This window comes from Canis lupus, chromosome 15 (genome assembly GCF_048164855.1).
Source record: "Canis lupus baileyi chromosome 15, mCanLup2.hap1, whole genome shotgun sequence".
Taxonomy (NCBI): Eukaryota; Metazoa; Chordata; class Mammalia; order Carnivora; family Canidae; genus Canis; species Canis lupus.
Window position 1 is genome coordinate 60,411,664 of NC_132852.1, and position 7,352 is coordinate 60,419,015.

Below are 7,352 nucleotides of genomic sequence, written 5' to 3' on the forward strand. Positions count from 1 at the left end.
TTTTCTTCCTCTCCCTCCCTCCTTCCCTTTCTCTCTCTTTCAATCTCTCTCTCTTGCTAACTTTCTCAAATAAATAAATTTTTTTTTTAAAAATGATGATGGACTCAAGACTAAGACTTTGAAATAAGCACAAATTATTCACAGAAACAAAGGTATCCATATCAGAAATGTCAGGAAAATGGTGAGTAGCAAAGTTTCTATGGGACAAGAGATTTTCTAATTGGAGGACAGGAAAAATAGTTTCAAGGAGTCAGAAGAAACAAGGAAAATACTCTACATCCCCACCTCAAAGAACTGTAGAGTCTGGGAGAAACGGTCCCTATTTAAGACATATGCTAAGGAAGCAGTATTTTCATGGAAAATCCAGGTTACAGTTAAAGCCAGGAGATTCAAGAAACAGGAAATCAAGAAACTGTCTAAGGAAACAGGAAGTTTTCCAGGCATGCAGCTGGACCACTTAAGGAATGCAATGGATGGTTGGGTGAAGTACGCAAGGATATGGATATTGGGCCAAGGAAGCACAATCAGAATATGATGGGGATAAGAGTACAGGAGAGAATACAGGACCAAAGGGGCCGATGATTTGGGTGATGGTCGAAAAACCCAAGAATAATAAGCAGAGAGAACTGCTACATCAGACAAGGGAAGGGCAAGGACACAAGAGTCTCCTAACTCACCTGACATGCAGTTGGGCATCTCAGGTAGTGAGCCAGGAAGGAAGCCCAAATGTAGGTACTGAGCACTCGGGAGCTGTTGGCCTCAGTCCTATTTCTGGCTACAGGGGAGGGTCAGGCAACACACCAAGGGACCCCGGGAACCAAGAAAAAAGCTACACTGTCAAGTCCTGTTCCAAAGCATCCCCACAAGATCCTGTCCAGAAACATGGGAGAGGGTCAGCTGACAGTACTCTGTGCATGCTGTGCACTGTCCCACAGGCCTGCCTGCGACACCCCAAGTTTTGGCTCAAGTGTCAGTCACACCGGTTTGGAACCCACTGCCTGCCTATCTACTTCCCTGTCTGGCCTACAGTATCCTTACGGGAAAAATAGACATAATATCACTGACCACTCCATGTTCATGGAGGGACCTAAGTGATGCACAAGGGCTTTGGAGAGTGTAGTAAGTTAACCAGCTGGAGGCATGCACGTCCCACTTTGCCCACACCTGCTTCAGATCCATTCTCTTGGTGCGCAGCCCCTGACTGCAGCACAGCCCTTTCACTGATCTTTGCCTAGTAAGGGGCAAAACTACAGGTTATCCCAAGGCCTAGGGACTCCTCGATATTTCTTCTGTCTGCTATTTCCTGGGGTCAGTCTCCAACCTCGCACCCGGGGCCCTGTCCCTGGCTGGTGAGCCCGCTGACACGCCCGGAGGGAGGGGCACACATATTTCATAATGGGCATTGAGCCAGGGGATGATGCGGGGCTGGCGTGGGACATAAAGACTGGGGTAAGTCTGAGCTTATGTCCAGTTACTCATTTGGTCAAGATGAGTAACTAGCCAAACGCCGTTTGGAGAAATGACCAAAAAGCTGCCTCGGATCTCCTGTTCTCGACCCCAGGCTCCACCTGCCTACTCTATTCCTTCCTCCTCTGGACCCTGCCCTCCACCTATCTACTCTATTCCTCCCGCCTCTCGTTGTCCTTCCTCCTCTCATCGTCATCCAAAGCCGCTTCCTCTTGTGTCCATTTACACCCCCAACACTCCCCAGGATTGTCCACCTCTCTCAACTCACAGGCCTACCTGTTTCCCTCCTGTTCCTAGTGCTTTCCTTTCTAGCCGCGCTAACCTACAGGTTTCCCCACGCACTCCTTGCTCTATTCCTTCCAAAAGGTCCAGTCCCCGCTGTTTTTGTCTCGCTCCTGTTCCCTGTTTCCCCACTGTCTACTTTCCTCCTATTCCCACTCTCAGCCCCAAGAAGACTTGAAAGTCTTATCCTCCCCAACCTTCCAGCCAACTCCAACCAGACCTCCGTGATTCACAAATCCTATCCTGGAGAGATGATTTCCCTGTGAGTGGGCCGGTCCTGATATCATCCGGAATTGCCAGAACAGTCGATCCCCAGGAGCTTGACTTGGTGAAGGTTGGGAACTCAAGACAATGCCAATCAACATTTAGCTCGGAGGGTAAGCCTTTTCCATGATGGCGTTTTCACCCATAACAAGGTTATTGTACTATTCTCTGTATGTTACCTTCATCCTTGGAAATCGCCTTCAGATGCCGGAGATACCTTTAGCAAGATCCTTTTTTCCAGAAAACCTGTTTCTTTCCTCTCTTTCCCAATTAGCCAGCCTGAATGAATTCTACATTTATAACTGGTTTCTCCGTAGAATTTGGTCTGTGACCACAGAGCAAACAGCAAGACCAGGGACACAAGGTAGAGAAGAGTGAGTGGAAAACATCTCATCTGATCTCTACACGGGTGAGTCCTATTGATCTGCCCTGGATGAAAGTGAATGCGAGAATGGGCGACCCCTAAGAACTCACACACAGAGCACAAGACCCCTATTATAGACATACAAGGATTCAAGGTTCCTTGGTCTGGTTCCTCCAAGACTCTATTGTCCTGCACCCTAGGACTTGTAGAAACGTACTAGGGATTTTCTGTTTTGAGAAATGCCTCCTGCAAAAAGGTGCGGGGTGGGGGCGCACCTCCCATTGTCTTGTCATCAAAGCTCTGAGGGTTGAACCTCTGGATCCCAGAAAATGGCAAGTACCAAAGCCTAGAAGGCAAGGATACATCCATATCCTTTCCAGATGATAGCATCAGACAAACTTATGATATATATAGATATTTATATATTATGTCCATCACAATATATTAACATAATTCACATAATAATTAATATAATATATATGTATTTATTATATATATATTTAAAGTTCTCTTAAACCAATATACAGATTCAGTGGAATCTCAATCAAAATTCTAACGCATATATTTGAACACTTGACAAGCTGATTATCATTGCACGGAGAAGGTAGAGAGATGAAGGTGTGGAATGGGGCTTGCTGAACCAAATGCCAGGGCTGATACGACAGACCCCGCATCCGTGTGCATCCAGTGTGTGCAGTGCAGCGTGCGGGCAGAGCCAGGCTAGGCGAGGCAGGCAGAGGAGCCCCCAGGCTAACAGGGTCCACATTTGGGTGATGGTGCTGTCCTTGCTGATTTGGTGTGGGGTTTGTGGCTGGACAAGTGACCCTACACCAGTGAGTGTGTGGAGCTTGGCACATGCCAAGGCAGACCCTGTCACAGGCCCTGCATGTTAGAAACTGCCTGGACGACCTGGTGGGTCACTGTAGTCAGGGTGGGGGCAGAGGTGGGTGTAGAATGGCTGACGAGGGAAAGGACCATGTTGGCCCAAACCCAGGGCTGGTGTCTGGCTGGAAGACGGGGAAGGGAGTTCCTTCTCCTCTCAATGCTTTGATTTCTGTGCAGGCAAGTAGCCGAGCAGAGGAAGGCCCTGCTCCACAGGTTCCCCAGGAGACCCCGGGAGGGGCAGAAGCGCACCTGGAAGGAAGACACAGAATCTTGTGATTATGTGAGGGTGAGTGTGCACTGCTTCCCCGTGCTGTGCCCTGTGGGGACTCGCTGGGCTCCACGGGCCTCCTGGGGGTGGCGGGGCTCCACTTCCACTCTGACCAGTGCAGTTGAGTGGCGCGGTCTTTGCACCCATTTTTCCCTTGGTGCCCATGAAGTTGCCTTATACCTTGTATGTGTGGGAATGGTGGGCCGGTTGGCGTGTGAAGGTCATTGGCGGGCACCTCTGGAGCCCATACCATCCTCAGAGAAGAACAGGTGACTGTCCTTTGTGACACGTTACCCCCCTGCCCATCCCCACTCAGGAGCTTCCACTGTGACCCCACAGCAGCAGGACTTCTATCGCCTCATGAGCAGAGCGGATGGAAGAGCCGGTCCAATGGAGGAAGCATGGATGTGAAGCAGGACCTTTGTGTGCTCCTCCCTGATGTCAAAAGTGCATCAACAGCATCCTGTCATGCCTTTGTTCTGGACCAGCCCTGCAGCCGGATTCCCTACTCCTAGGTCAACAGATCCGTTTTCTGTCTTTCCCTGTTCCGGGGGAGGGGGTGGTTAATAAGGTCTTAGGCATTTGTTGGTTTCTTTCCTTTCTGAATGTTCATTTTGCCTTGGTGCGAGGCCAAACTCATGGAGTCCCATGTGTTCTCTTTTCCCACAGCGTCCACACATGCAGATGCCCGTCTACACCACCAGGAGGACTTCTATCCCTGAGCCTGCCCTGCTGATGGAACCACGTACTGAGAACCCTGACGTGAGAGTCCGGTCCCATTCCACATCTCCTCTCAGTAGCCCTAAAGTTAGCCTCTGCCCACCTGGTGCACCTCCTGATGGTGATGTCCAGGAAGTGCCGACCACTGGCATACCTCAGCCGGCACGCCGGCCTTTCGTCAGGGCTCATAGCCTGGTTGTGCAGCAGAGATAAAAACAAACAAACAAGGCCCTGACGAGTCTCCCTCAAAGGTCCCCACGGTCCATGGGCTGGGAGACACCCAGGCACCACCCAAATATCCTGGGTGGATAGTTCCCTAAGGGGAACCCCTGTCCTGCTGTCAGCAACACTTTGGCAGAGAATTCCCCAATGCCCCTCCAGACTCCAGACAAGAAATATGCCCAGATGCCCCTAGACATGTTCCTGAACCTCCAAAAGAAAGCAGGATGGAGCCCCTCCGAACACACCCCCAAGATCATCCAGGGAGCCCCTGTGGGGTTTTTGGAGAATGTGTGTCCTCCAGCAAGCAGATGTGCACGTGGATGCACAGCTGTGCCCCCACAGACCAGGAAGACACCTGCCCTCTTGCCAAGAATGACCCCCAGCCCACACCTGCCACACCTCACCTGGAAACGCTGCTGCCGCGCACTGTGCCCCCTGGCCGTCCTCTGTGCGGGCCCCCACTCAGCCCCTGAGAATGGTCTTCACCAGATTGGACACGGGCTGCTGGAGCTCCAGGTTCCTAGCAGCTCCCTCATTCCATCCTCCGGAGAAGCCAGGCCCTGCTCAGGGCCCTCCTGCCACCCACATGTTGGGCGGAGCCTGTGTCTGTGTCCCCTGGAGTGTCCACGATGACCTGCAGCTGTCCTCATCCTCAGAAGACACAGAGAGGGAATGAGCCAGCTCCTGGCCTCGGTCACTTGTCCTCCACCCCACAGGACACTGACAAGTGTCTGTGGACCTGAAGAGATGGCCCACTCCTGGACTCATGTGGGGAATCCGCACTTGCTCAGCTGCACCGCATGGAAAATTTCAGGTCCACAGCGTCCTGACTCGTGTTCCTGGGGCCCGTGCTCAGACGCCCACCCCTCAACAGACACAGTGTACTTTTCTTTAGGGAAATCCATGCGCTGTGGCAAAGGCTACTCTTCCCTGTGGAATGTCAAGTTGTTCTTCTGGAGATACGTTACCTATGAAATGGAGGGAGGTTTGAGTGAGCACTTGTCACTTCAATGGAAATAAAATCTAAGATGTTGAGCTCTCTTTGGTTTTCACATGTCTGCATTTGGGGATTCGGCATGGGGTACCCACTGTGTGCTCTGCAAATGGATACCATACTTTTCCTGAGATGAGTTTTTCTTGACTCTGTGGTGGTAGTTTGTGGGAATTGCGATGGGCAATATTTCACCCATGTAGTTCATTTTTGTCCTTGAATGTTATCTTAGAGTTGTGTGTAGTGTTTTATTTCCCTTAATAAAATGTTAGCACCAATGAATAGTATGCATGTCTTTCCTTTGATTTTGTTCTGTGGATTTTTGTTTGTTTGTTTTTGCTCATCATTTCTGAACCTCCCTGTAGTTCTTTTAATTCCTCCAGCCTTAATTACCTGAGAAGAGACAGCAGCATGTTATGACCAGGGGATTCTTAGACATTGAGGGTCTAGGGCACACCCAGCTCTCCTGCATGAAGGGCTGTATAGGGAACATTGATCCCATGCATCCTGTGTGGGTGCCATGTGCACCGCAAGGGGCCAGGGTCACACGCTGATCTATAAAGGGATGAGTTTGTGGTTTCCCTCTATCCATACTCCAGAACCCACTTCACTGTTGGATCATGATGCCTCCTTTCTGATGCCTCGGCATGGAGATTTTTCACCCTCAAGATGATTTCTTTAGGAAGCAATCTTTGACAACTGGGTCCGTGTTGGTCCAAATAGCAGGAGATCCAGGCTACAGCTCTCTCTGTGTCTCTAGGAAATCTCTGATGAGAACCCATGGAAACAAAACAATACCACACCAAACCAAAGCAAACAAAGCCACAGTCATGTTGAGAGGATTCCTTTCTTAGGTAGAGCAACTGACTGCTCTTTCCTCACTCCAGAGCACCTATTTAAGAGTGCTCCCTCTTTCTCTGCAGATGCCTGTAGGTGAAGGTTGGAGGAGCTCCTCGATGAGCACACTAGGTTTTTAAGAGGCAGGGGACAGTACAGAAGCCACGGTGTGGGATCCTATCTCCTGCCCCCAAGCCCTCCGTAATGCCCATCCATGTAGTCATTATGTGACCTGGGTCAGTCTCTGGCCCGTTGAGCCTCAGGCCCCTGTCTCATCTCATGAATACTACCCTATTGCTATCTCATGGCCTCTGAGGAAAACCCGGCTTCCTGGCTCTTGATTTCTGGCCACTCAATGTATAGGTGGAGAAACAAACATTCCCTACCTTCTGGAAGCCTATGAAGGTCCCAGAGGCCCAGGAGTAGAAAGGCCTATCCTCACGGGGGATCTCAGGATTGGAGCTAGTGAAGTAGCATAAGGATTCTTGGACCTGTAGGTATATAGGGTACAGGGGTGAGGAGGCAGGCAGGCTTGAGGAAAGGGCCTTAATGCCGGGCCCTCCAGCAGAATTGGGACTTCATGTGCAGTTGAGGGGATTCCATCCTTGTGCCCAGGGAGACCAGTGAGAAAGGCTAGCTGAAGAAGTCCTGAGCAGACCTGTTCTCCCCCTCTAGTCCCCTCTTGTGTCTTTTGCTTCTCCACCAACATAAAACCAAACCAAAGCAAAGCTATCTTCCCAAAGGAAAATCCACTCTCATCCAGAAATGGAAGAAGAGTTAAATTCTGGACAAACTGGTATAGGTTTTGGATATACCAGGAGTGTGCCCTCACTTGGAATCAACCCAGGAGCAATTTCTGGAGCAGAGACAGTAGGAGTGGTATTGGCCACAATCCATCAGCACGGACTTCCAAAATTCTTAGAAAGACCAACTCCCATACTATTCACTCAAATTCATGATGGGGATTGACAATGGGCAATGCAGTTGGACTCCATTTTTGCAAGTGGATGTGAGAAAACAGGCATCCCCTTCCGAAGCAGCTGAAACGATCC

General features: G+C 50.3%; 1 long non-coding RNA gene across 23 annotated transcripts in view; it reads left to right on the forward strand.

Moving 5' to 3' along the window:
- Positions 1-5,745, forward strand: part of LOC140605336 (uncharacterized) — a 34,461-nt gene extending 28,716 nt beyond the window's left edge. For 18 of the 23 annotated variants that reach the window (XR_012008067.1, XR_012008055.1, XR_012008061.1 and 15 more), the window contains 5 exons: positions 1,954-2,126; positions 2,331-2,422; positions 3,440-3,548; positions 3,847-4,045; positions 4,200-5,745. This is a non-coding gene — a long non-coding RNA (uncharacterized lncRNA). Of the gene's footprint in view, positions 1-935; positions 1,450-1,911; positions 2,127-2,330; positions 2,423-3,439; positions 3,549-3,846; positions 4,046-4,199 lie in introns of all 23 variants that reach the window. The other 5 variants (XR_012008056.1, XR_012008054.1, XR_012008062.1 and 2 more) reach the window with 2 other exon arrangements.
- The last annotated feature ends 1,607 nt before the right edge of the window (positions 5,746-7,352 follow it).